General features: G+C 37.4%; 1 long non-coding RNA gene across 2 annotated transcripts in view; it reads right to left on the bottom strand.

The window, feature by feature from the left end:
- The window catches only part of LOC123858937 (uncharacterized), a 147,094-nt gene that overhangs the window by 133,575 nt on the left and 1,234 nt on the right, over window positions 1–12,285 (bottom strand). For both annotated transcript variants that reach the window (XR_010410618.1, XR_010410617.1), the window contains exon 2: window positions 8,742–8,889. This is a non-coding gene — a long non-coding RNA (uncharacterized LOC123858937). The remainder of the gene's footprint in view (window positions 1–8,741; window positions 8,890–12,285) is intronic.

Below are 12,285 nucleotides of genomic sequence, written 5' to 3'. Positions count from 1 at the left end.
CATTTTTTTCTTTTTGTTTATTTCTTTTTTAAATTTTATTTTATTATGTTATGTTAGTCACTATACATCATTAGTTTTTGATGTAGTGATCCATGAGTCATTGTTTCTTTCTTTTTTCTTTCTTTTCTTTTTTTTTTTTTTTTTTTTGTCCTATTGCTTTTCTAGCAATAGGTCTTTTTCTTCAGGAGCCCATACTCTCTTGCTCCCTCTGGTGTCTGGCTGCCTTACTAGGGGTCAGGCAGTGGAAGCATGCTCCATTGTTCTTCCTGTGGAGAAGCCTCAAGTTCTGCAACTTCTCCCTATTTAGCAGAGCTGTGCTGGGCATGCAGCTAGCCATTCTTCCCATTTCCTTTGTTCTTAGCTGCTCTCATGAACTATGGCAGTTCCACTGGTGCTCCATGTGAGGTGAGACAGGAACCAGCCCCTCCGACAGCTCCCAGATAAGCCAAGACCTTTGTGGCATGCTCTACTCTTTCCTCTCAAAGAGGCCAAGGTGACCTCTTTTGGTGTTGAGCTGCGTGGCTTCTAGGTAGTTATGGAAGGGGCAACAGTTTCTCTGGAGCCTGCAGGGTCTCTCCATTGCCTTCAGCTCAAAACACTACACATGCCAAAGTGGTGCATTTTGGGGAGACTTGTTCTAAATCCCTTCAGTCCCACCTTTGAAACTTTAAAGAAATTTCACAATAAAGAAGTTAACTGATAGGTTAGTCCATATCTCAATGAACCAGCCTCAGTCTTGACACTGGATCAGTTGAGTTAAACAGTTATATCTCATTTCAGGAGGCAGTCTTGCAAGTGGGCTCCCAAAGTTAGGCCTATATTGGGCAAGCAATCAGGTAATTAATAAGAGGCACCGCTACAGAAACAAAAGAAAAACAAAGGTTAACGGCTGGAGCAAATTATGAACCCAGTGTCTGAGTCCTGAGTGTTGCCAGTGAGATTTCTAGATGTCAGGCTTGAAGCATCTTCAGACAGAGTAATGGCAGACGGTGGCAATCTGAAAGATTCTCCTGGCTTGAAGTTTGAACGTCTCTGGTGATGTTTCTGAGTGGCCCATACAGCAACAGGCACAAAAATTGTCTACACCCAGGCTATTGGGATGATTTCTCTGACATTAATATCATGTCCTCTAGCTTCAGTTTGCAGGATTTCAGGAAAAAGGGCAGCTTTAGTTCTCAATGATTCCAAGTGAAAAGGAAGGGAGAAAATTGCAAATTTTAGTTTGGAGAGTCTCAGCCAGGTATTTGCAGAAACCAGAATTCAGGATCCAGTCCAGTTTACAGGCAAACACAAACCCTCAAAGACGATAGAACTTGACTCTAATATCCACAAAGGTGTGTTACTGAAACATAATTTTTCTCTCTAAAATCACCCTCCTTTCCACCAAAGATAGTCAAGTTAAGACTAATTTGTTTGCAAAATAAGTCTGGTTTCAAAAAAACTTGGCGTGATTATTTACGTAAGTGCAGCAATAAGAGTGAGTGACCATATAGGCTCTTTTTAAATATACTTTACTAGAACTTTTTATAAGGAATCGTCAGATTGAACTTTTAACACCCTCTAAGGCTAAGAAGTCAAGCCAAATACTTGCCATCAGACTTGCCAACAATATCTATATATTTGGGTAAATATCTTCATCTCCAGGTCCCCAAAATACCCTGAGGTTCCTGGGCCTGCCAGGAGGTGACCTTCTTTTCTCACCTGGTAAGGCTGCTGGGAACCCAAGAAGCAAGGTACCAGGCTGATTTTTCCAAGGGGCTTCATTGACTCTGTAAAGTCAACTTTAGTTCCTTAAAGCTGTCTGGTCATATTTGAGTCTATGTATCTCTGTCAAAAATGACAATGTAGGGGAACCTGGGTGGCTCAGTCAGTTAAGTGTCTGCTTTCAGCTCAGGTCATGATCCCAGGGTCCTGGAATCAAGCCCCACATAGGGCTTCCTGCTCAGTGGAGAGCCTAGTTCTCCCTCTCCCTCTTTTGCTCCCCCTGCTTGTGTGCTCTTGCTCTCTCTCTCTATCAAATAAATAAATAAAATCTTAAAAAAAAAAATGACAATCTAGGCAAGTCTTGGCAATATAACCAACGTTTCCAATTATATCCTATTACAAAAAGAACACATTCTTATTGAACTTATACAAATAAGTATATTGGCATGAAAATAAGAAAATTCACTGAGAGTGTCCAAATTCTGGAGGGATCAAATAGGGAGAAAAAGATAAATGTTTCTTATTTGTTTACAAAGGTATATTTTACCAAATTGCTCTAAGTCATTGATAGGTTAAGAGAAAAAGTTTCCTTAAATCTGAAAAAGCAAACATTAAAGAACCAGCAATGTTTCAAATAAGAAGTCATAAAAATTATAATCCTCTTCTTCAGTTCATTTGGTCCCGTTTATTTAATTCTTGTTCTGTTTGAATCAAGTTTTCCCACAAGTTCTGGAAATTCTTACCCAGTTCAGTTATATGACCTTAGGGTTAACAGAAACCTGTATTTGTCAAAAGTCCTTTCCATGAATCTCCTTGAGGATGAAGCACTTTTGCAAGGAATCTTTTGTAAAAGTATTAGAATAAAACAATAACTGTCTGTAAATGATTAAGGACTTTTTAAAAAATGTTCATCATTAGAGAACTGATGAGTTCATTATAATGGACATGACAAGGAAATGTGGTTATTTCTGTGACACACAACACTTCAATAATTAGAAGTACAAGTGATAACATTCATTATACCAGGACATATCAAAATTTTAAGAATTTCATATATATTCTAGAATGGTTATAGCAGTAGTATTCACCCACATAATGTAACCTATGAGAGTTTATCATAATTTATTTGACAATGTTTCCCATGTAATTTAACATACCAAGTAAGTTTAGCTAGTTTAAAACCTCTCTTTATAAGGCGAGAGAACAAATCTTTTGAGATGTTTCAGGGACCCTCTTGAATATCTCATATCTCAATAGTTAGTTCCAGGGGTGCCTGGGTGGCTCAGTCGTTAAGCATCTGCCTTCGGCTCAGGTCATGATCCCAGGCTCCTGGGATCGAGCCCCACATCGGGCTCCCCACTCTGTGGGAAGCCTGCTTCTCCCTCTCCTACTCCCCCTGCTTGTGTTCCCTCTCTCACTGTGTCTCTGTCAAATAAATAAATAATTTTTTTTAAAAAAAATAAAAAGCTGAAATAACATTAAAAAAAACAGTTTTAAATGAAAAAGACTTTAGTTAGAACTTGATTTTTGGAAGTTTGTCAAAAATATTCTTTTAAAAAAAGGTTTTAAAGTTCTTGCCTAAATAAGATCAGAGATCATTACAAAACTTAATACTTAATTATCTATTTAACCAAAGTGGCAATAAAAGATTTTAAAGGCAAATACAGAAGGTTACATTGTTAGCAAAACTTAGTTCTTTTAATATGAGAAGATTCGGCTTTCCTAGGTAACCAAAGACTTGATAAAGACAAAACGTAGACTCTGTTTTTTTTTTGAGGCAGATTACAATAAAGAAAAACCTTTGTTTACAATTTCTTATTAGGAGTAGACCAATAATCTGAGAAAACTTTGTCATTTTAACAGAGAGAAAAACCAAATCCTAAACTTGCAGCAGTGTACTTTTGATATTAAAGCTCATTTACTTAATTAAATTCTTTTGTATCTTAGCCAGTCCTGACTGATGTAGTTTTGAATGTAGGCAAGGTCCAGAGCCGACGGCAAGAAAGAATCCTTGAGACGTCTTTGGTACAAAAAGGTGGTTTTATTAAATCACGGTGACAGGACCCATGGGCAGAAAGAGCTGCACCAGGGTCATGAGAAATGGCCCATTATATACTTTCAAGTTGGGAGGGGGTTAGGGATAGCGTAAATCTCTAAGGAATTTTGGAAGCAAGGTTTCCAGGACCTTGAGGGGGCTAGCTATTGTAGGGAAAAGATCATTTATTACTGTCTAAAAAAACCTGAGTCATGAGACCCTTCAGATGTATATTGGTGGGTCATATGCTTGGAGGATGATTGTCAACATGTATCTTAGGGGGTAGAGATAAAGGAAGTTTCCAAAGGAATTTTTATATGTTAAAGTAGACTTATAGGATCCTGGGGGTCAGGCTAAAATTGTCTTTTGCCTTAGCAAAGTATTAACATCCAGGCAGCTGAGTTCCAAGAGAAAGGTCACTCTGCCTGTTTCAAGGACTTGTCAATAGGCTGTAGATAGTAAGGAAATTTAATAATTATTCTTCTGCCATTGTTTCCCACATCACTGACCATGCATAAAATTCCTTTCCAAAATCCCTTTTCCAGAAACCTTCTACAACTTTCTTTTTTACATTCAGATTTTGTCTTATACTTTCCCTTTTTAAATAGTCAACCTCACTTTAGGACACTTTAGGATTATTTTTTCTTTACCCCCCCCCAAAAAAAAAGCATTTCTACTCTTTATGCCCCTTCTTACCAAAAACACACATCTTATTCTCTTCGCATACAGAGATGCTTCCCTTATTATTTCTAGTAGTCTTAATTACATTTATTAGAATCCTTAATTCTTAGACTTCTTAATTTCTAATGAAAACTAAGAAGTAAGCTGTGAACTGTTATACCAGCTTTCTTTAAATTGGCAAATTTTTGAATACTTTTTATAATTTCTAGAACCATGTGCTTTTCCATAGTACAATCTTTCAATAAAGCACAAAACATGTTTACCAACAGACCCAAATTTATCCTTAGTTTCTCTGTAATAAGGAATTCAAAAGCAAATAAACCTATATTCAGTAATTAAGGTTTCACTATTTCATCTTATTTGGAAATGATCCAGATATTCAATGAATTTAACTTAACTCATCACTTAACTTAGCAATTTTAAAGTTTTAAGTTACCAAAAAGGTTTGGTAAAACTATTTTAAAAGTTGACTTAAAAACTTTTATCTAATTTGCATCTATTCAATTTAGTTGCTCTTAACAATTAGGTTCAGATTACTCACATGAGACATCAGACAAAGCCAGCCATTCTCCCAAACTGGTTTTGTTGTTGTTGTTGTTGCTGTTAAAATTTTTTAACAGTTGTAATGTAACCTTATTTGGTTAGTATACCCAGGTACAATAAAAGTATTATATTTAATATTGATAACTCTAAAGGCATGTCTATTTTAATTAAACCAACACACTTCATTTAGCTTTTATTCATTAAAGATTGATCCTAGAGGGTGCCTGGGTGGCTCAGTTGGTTAAGTGACTGCCTTCGGCTCAGGTCATGATCCTGGAGTCCCTGGATCAAGTCCCGCATCAGGCTCCCTGCTCGGCAGGGAGTCTGCTTCTCCCTCTCCCACTCCCCGTTTGTGTTCCCTCTCTCGCTGTGTCTTTCTCTGTCAAATAAATAAATAAAATCTTTAAAAAAAAAAAAAAGATTGATCCTAGAGAATGTGAACTAAAAAGCACTTGGGTTAGTTTTTATATTTCTGAGGGCTTTAGAGTAGCCAATCCTTACAAGTGCTTGCCTTCAAACCAACTATATAGAGCTCTTCTACAAATTCTGGCAACATACCGTCTGTAGAAAAATACCACACATCTACAACATACAACATATATATACAAATATATATATAAATATATATACATATATAAGTATATATATGTATATAAGAACTTTCTTATATATAGTTCTATAGGAACTTTTATATATATATAAGAACATTTATATATATATGAACTTTCCCTTATGTTCATCACTTTTGTTTCTTAAATTCCACATGAGTGAAATCATATGGTATTTGTCTTTCTTTAACTGACTTATTTATATATGAGCTTTAACTGACTTATATATATATATATATATATATGTAACTTTCTCTGAGTTATACATATGAACAGATGCAGAGACCTGTAATATTTATAGAGACCTAATATTTATAGAGAAGATTTTTCATTTGTCCAATTTCCAAATACTTCCTCTTTCCTCCAAAACTTCTTTTTCTTTTCCTTCAGTTAAGAAACCTCTCCCTAAAGTTTGCATTTCAAAGAATTGCTCTTAGGTTGAGATATGAAAAGAAAATCTACATCACAAAGGCACAGAGAAAGTACCCAAGTTTCTTTGGTTACCTTGGAAGAACTTTGGCTTCCTTTTTCTTTTCTTTTTTTTTTTTTTTCAGATTTTATTTATTTATTTGACAGACAGCAAGAGAGCACAAGCAGGGGGAGCGGCAGACAGAGAGAGAGGGAGAAGCAGGCTTCCCGCCAAACAGGAAGCCTGATGCTGGCTCAATCCCAGGACCCCTGGATCAATACCTGAGCCGAAGGCAGATGCTTAACCGACTGAGATGCCCAGGCGCCCCTCTTTTTTTTTTAGTGATTCATCAGTTGCATATAACACCCAGTGCTCGTTACATCAAGTGCCCTCCTTCATGCCCATCACCCAGTTATCCTATCCCCCTACCCAACTCTCCTCCAGCAACCTTTAGTTTGTTCTCTATAGTAAAGAATCTCTTAGGGTTTGTCTCCTCTGTTTTTATCCTATTTTATTTTTCCTTCCCTTCCCCTATGTTTGTCAGTTTTGTTTCTTAAATTCCACATGAGTGAAATCATATGGTATGTCTTTCTCTAACTGACTTATTTCTATTAGCATTATATACCCTAGTTCCATCCATGTCGGTGCAAATGGCAAGATTTCATTCTTTCTGATGGCTGAGTAATATTCCTGTGTGTGTGTGTGTGTGTATGTGTGTCTACACCACACCTTTATCCATTCATCCATCTTGGGATTAGTTAAAAAAAGAAAGAAAGAAAGAAATATTGACCTTGAGCTCTTTCTGGGTCCTTATTTCTAGTTTTGCAAAGATTTGTAAGATAAGGACAGTTGCTCTCAATTCCTCAAAATATTGGGTTGTAATTTAAATCATAAATTGATATATCTATCCAACTTTATTATCCTCAATTGCTTCTTTCCTTCTGGGTACATAGTTTTCTTTTAGCTTAGGGAAAAGAGCCTAAAAAAATTCCTATCAGCTCTGAATATCAGCTTCTAATCTGGCCAACTTTTGACTACAGAGCTATTTTTAAAAATTCTTTTAAATATCTTGTCAGTTTTCAGCCAGGACAAATAGCAAATTTTTCTGGCAGCACTGAATAATCCCTCCTTGGGTTTAAGAGGAGTCCCTAAAGAGGATGCAAAGGATACTACCTTCCCAAGATCCAGTCACTCCCAAAAATAACCAAAAGAATCAACAACCTGCATGCCCCAGGTGGGTAGACAAAATGAGACAAGCAGAAAAGTAATAGTTATCCCTGGGAGAGAAAGGATCAATAGCCAATGGGTTTGGATTTGGAAAGGAAGAGGCACTGTCAAATTTTATTTTCCTCTTCTATCAGCCCCTGAAAATCAGTCTACAGCTGATCATTTGTAGGAGAGCCTATGAGAAATTCTGGTCATCTCTTTCCTTTATGAGAAAGAATGACCAATGATCTTTCTAATTCTCCTCTAAATTTAGTAGAATCTTCTGAAAAGATCTGCTGCTGTCCAGGGGACATGAATTCTTTTGGTGGGGGTCTAGGATTTATTCACAAAGGACATTACATAGGAAGGCCAGAAGCTGGCAAAGCCTGATTACAGAGTACAGCACAGTGAGTCCTACTGTCTGTCCCAGGTGCTTCTGCTAAATTCACTTCCTGACTTTCAGCATTTGCATGAGTAATCCATATACTCTAAGCCAAGAGATTGGGCTAGAGTGCTCTCTGTAAATCTTGTAGCAAAAAAAGAAAGCTAAAACAGGAAGATGGGGCCAGGTTTTGAGAAGGAGAATTTACATTTGATTTAATTTTTATTCTGAGTCTAATTTCTGTCCTTACATCTTACGGGGAGTCCCTAAGGGTAGTCATTGCATTTCTTTGAATCCCGCTTTTAATTTGCCCACATGCCAATGAATCAATTGTTTAGGATGACAGCTCCCTAAAAATCTTTTTCTTTCAAATACAGCCAAATCAAAGGATCTATCATCTGGCCGTTGAAGAGGAGGAATTCTCAATAGTGACTTAAACCAATAAGTCTTTTCATGAAAAGACCTGGAGGTAGCTTTCCAGGCTTAGAATAAATTTTTACCACAGACTTAAGAGACATTCCTGGAGTAGGTATAGATGATGTAGCCCCTATGATTCAAAAAGTTCATTCTCAAAATTAGTCTAAGACAGCAAAGGCCTTCACTGCAGGTGGTAAGGTGTCTTTAGTCTCCCAAGGAAGCATGAGATACCTCCAGTCACAGACTCGCTAATCTGTGACACTGGGCAGGCACTACTGGAATGGGATTTTTCCAGCACTAACACAGTAACAAAGGTTGAGATGACAAAAGCCCCTGTGAACTAGGGTCTCTTATGACAGATTCCCCTGAGAGCTGACATAGTTGGACGAAGACACCTGGATCCATAGCCTATAGGGCTGGCCACCAGATGCACAGCAATACATGCATCCTTTTGGTCTAGAATTTGCCATTCTTACATTGCCAGAGACCAAAGAGAGTATTCTCACTGGTCAAAAAGCCAAGCTCTCAGGATATAGAATGACACAGCAGACAGACCATCTCTGGGAGGAAAAGGATTAATAAAGACCAAAAGTATTCATATCAAATAACCAATCATTGAAATCAAAGGGCTAGTTCCACATATATTTTCTCCTGCTAATGTATATTTAGAAAAGGAAAAAAAGGACTCTCACCACTCTGCTTCCATTGGACTCTGCAGGTAGAGATCCAGGAGTCTGATGTGGTAAGAATTCTTACCTTTTGCAATTCTATCAGAAGTCCCAGGATCTTTCTACTGCAACAGCTTCAGAATGAGCAGTGCCCAGCCAGTGAGGTCTCGCTAGCTCACCAAAAGTGCTGGTGAAGAAAAATTTTCCTCTATCCTTCAAAGGTTTTTCCAGCCGGTCTAAGAATTAAATTGACATGAGACAGATTAACAGAAGAAAATCAAATTTAATTTTGTACATATTCCCATATGTACACACAAACATGACAGGTTGAAAGACAGAAAGGTAAAATGAAGCATATATGGGGTGTCTGGGTGGCTCAGATGGTTAAGCATCTGCCTTCGGCTCAGGTCATGGTCTCCAGGTCCTGGGATGGAGCCCCATGTCAGGCTTCCAGCTCAGCGGGGAGTCTGCTTCTCCCTCTCTCTCCACCTCTACCCCTGCTTGTGCTCTCTCTGTCTCTCTTTCAGATGAATAAAAAAAAAGAGGCATATATGCCATCCTGAACAAGGAATGGAAGAGGGGTGGAGGTGGTTAATGCACAGGGCAATAAGAAAAGCAGTTGACAGGAATTAGATGTTTGCCCTGCCATACAGGTGGGTCATTCAGAAAAAATTTCTCTCTGTTCAACTCTTATTCAGGGAAAGACTCCTCCAATTTAGATTCTTCTAGGTAGTTAAGGGAGGGGCAAAATGTTATCTTGAGCCCATAGGGTATTGAATGCCTTCAGCTCAAAATAGTCTGCATGCCAAAGTGGCACATTTTGGAGAGACTTCCTCTGAACCCCTTTGGTCCCATACATTTTAGAAATTTGTTGCAATTTCTTTGTAATCCAGTGAATGTTTAATTTTACTACAATGAATTTTATTACTACCCATGTTCACATATATGTACATGCATAGACACGACTAAATAGAGATACAACAAAAGATTAATAGTGGTGTCTTTCTCTAAGATAACAAGCGATTTTTATTTATTTTTTATACTTTTCAACATTTTCTATAGTTAGCAAATATTATTTTCATAAGAAAAATATTTTTCTAATACCAAAAATTATGTTTTTATATAATACAGTAAATTTTTATGACAATAAGATTTTAAGAATATTTTAAATTATACTTGACATAATTTAAGAATGCAGGATAGCATAAGGAATATATTAGAAAATATTCCACCAAATTTAAAATTTTAAGGACTAGTTCCATCTGAAAGAAGTCCAGATATCCAAAAAGTTCAATTTTTTGAGAAAAACTAACTCTCTAAATATTTTGAATAAAGTAATATACCAACAAAACACAAATTACAAAAATATTGTCTATAATGGTTGGCATAGAGAGATGTACAAGCACAGCATGTGTTTGGAGGGGGTGGTATATACAACTAAGTGACTGGAATTCATGAGTAATGCAATTTTTTCAAGGCCAGAGGTCACTAATGGTATTGATTTTATGGGCCCACACTACTGATCTGACGTTCTGCACTGAGATCTGTATGTATAAAGTCACTGTAAAATTTTAAAAGCTTTGGGTTTTATTTTTTTTAAAGCTTATATATATTTTAGATGATTCAAAAGCCAAATGATAGCTTTGTGTATCTTGTCTGAGAAATTAGCATAAAAGTGCTAAAAAAAAAAAGTGCTATGTAGATTCTAATAGGAAAAAACATACAAATTTTCCTGCGCCTGGATGGTGCAGTCAGTTAAGCGTCCAACTCTCGGTTTCCACTCAGGTTGTGATCTTGGGGTCATGAGACAGAGCCCCACATGGGGCTGAGTGCAGAGTCACTTAGGATTCTCTCTCCCTCTTCCTCTGCCCCTCCCACCTGCTCTCTTGCTCTCTCTCTCTCTAAAATAAGTAAATAAAATAAGTCCTTAAAAAAAGAATTACACCATGTAATACCACCATTACATTTTGAGCCTACAGGAATGCAGTAAAACACTAAAGGATATTCAAAAACTATCAAGATGAAGAAAAGGAAGGAGAAACAACTGTGGTTACCTTATACCCTATGTACATCCAAATCAGTAAACAAAGCTCATAAAATCTAACTTATTAACTTCTCCTCAGGTATTCTCCTCTCATCATTCAGACCCCTAGGGACTTTGTCCAGTCCTCCATTTTCCTCACGTGGTTTAATGCAACAACCTCCTTAATTTATACAGTCACCTCTAATCTCCCTCCAATCCAGCCTCCACTCAGTCTCTAGAGATAATGTCACAAAACACAAATCTAATCCTGTCACTTCTCTGCTTAACTACTCTGTCTTGTGTTCTTGCATCCCCTCCCAACCTTACTCACAACTGTTTGCAACCACCACACTGTCACCCCATCACAACCCTCCTTCAACAAATACTCCTATTTTTTTGAATTTTATTTATTTATTTGACAGAGAGAGAGAGAATAAGCAGGGGGAGTGGCAGGCAGAGGGAGAGGGAGAAACAGGCTCCCCACCCAGCAGGGAGCCCGATGCGGGGCTCGACCCCAGGGTCCCAGGGTCCCAGGATCATGACCTGAGCTCAAGGCAGACACTTAACTGACTGAGCCACCCAGGCGCCCCAACAAATACCAACTTCTAAACTGGCCATTGCAGGTTCTCCAAGATCTGAATCTAGCCTTACCTCTTGCTTTCTCATGTGCACACACACCCTCACCACACATCAGTCTATCTAAGCAACTTACCATTTCCAGAATAGATATTATTCTCTCTGCCTCCCCCACAATGCTACCTTGCTGCCCCTTCTGACTGCCTATCTCATCCCTGACCTCACACTAGTAAGGCTGATTTCAAATATATTACCCATTTGGCACCCCACAAATACTTTATAGATACAGGAAAAGCAAGTCCAAGACAAATTGAAGTCCCGTTTAAAAATATAAAACTACAGAGTATAGTAATTGAAAAGTGTTGTTTACATATTATTTAGAATATTAATGATAGGCTCTTTGAATTTGAGAACTAAAGTCTCCTATAGAAACTTATTTAACAAATTTTGTTTTGCAAATAAAGAATTTTGAAGCAAAACAGCAGTTTCTAAGCATTTGTGTTAAAAAAAAAACAGGCAAACAATAGTAATATTAGTTTATCCAACTATCATTTTAAAAGTCAATTCTTGGGGTGCCTGGGTGGCTCAGTAGGTTAAACATCTGCTTTCAGCTCAGGTCATGATTCCAGAATCCTGGGATCAAGCCCCACATTGGGCTCCCTGCTCAGCGGGGAGTCTGCTTCTCCCTCTCCCACTCCCCCTGCTTACGCTCACTCTCTCAAACAAATAAAATCTTTAAAAATAAACAAAAAGTCAATTCTTAAGTGCTAAGGCAGTTCAGATATAATCTACAATTTTTGAATTCCACTAACAATAATCAGTATTTTAATTAATTAATTAATTATAACGCCCACGACTTTGGAGGAAAGATCCAATGCATTTAATAACATTACAACATAATTTGTTTCTTATATCAGTTATTTGTTTTGTAAGACTATAATACCTTATCCCCATTGAAAATCTCTATTTTAATGGATATTCAGTCACAGATCAGTGACTATTATCAATCATCTCATCCTATATAACACATTTT

The sequence above is a fragment of the Mirounga angustirostris genome, unplaced genomic scaffold (assembly GCF_029215605.1).
Source record: "Mirounga angustirostris isolate CCGP_5_RB_7025 unplaced genomic scaffold, mMirAng1.0.hap1 SCAF_4, whole genome shotgun sequence".
Classification (NCBI taxonomy): domain Eukaryota; kingdom Metazoa; phylum Chordata; class Mammalia; order Carnivora; family Phocidae; genus Mirounga; species Mirounga angustirostris.
The sequence above is the reverse complement of the archived record's forward strand: the minus strand, read 5'-3'. Positions and strand labels throughout refer to the sequence as shown.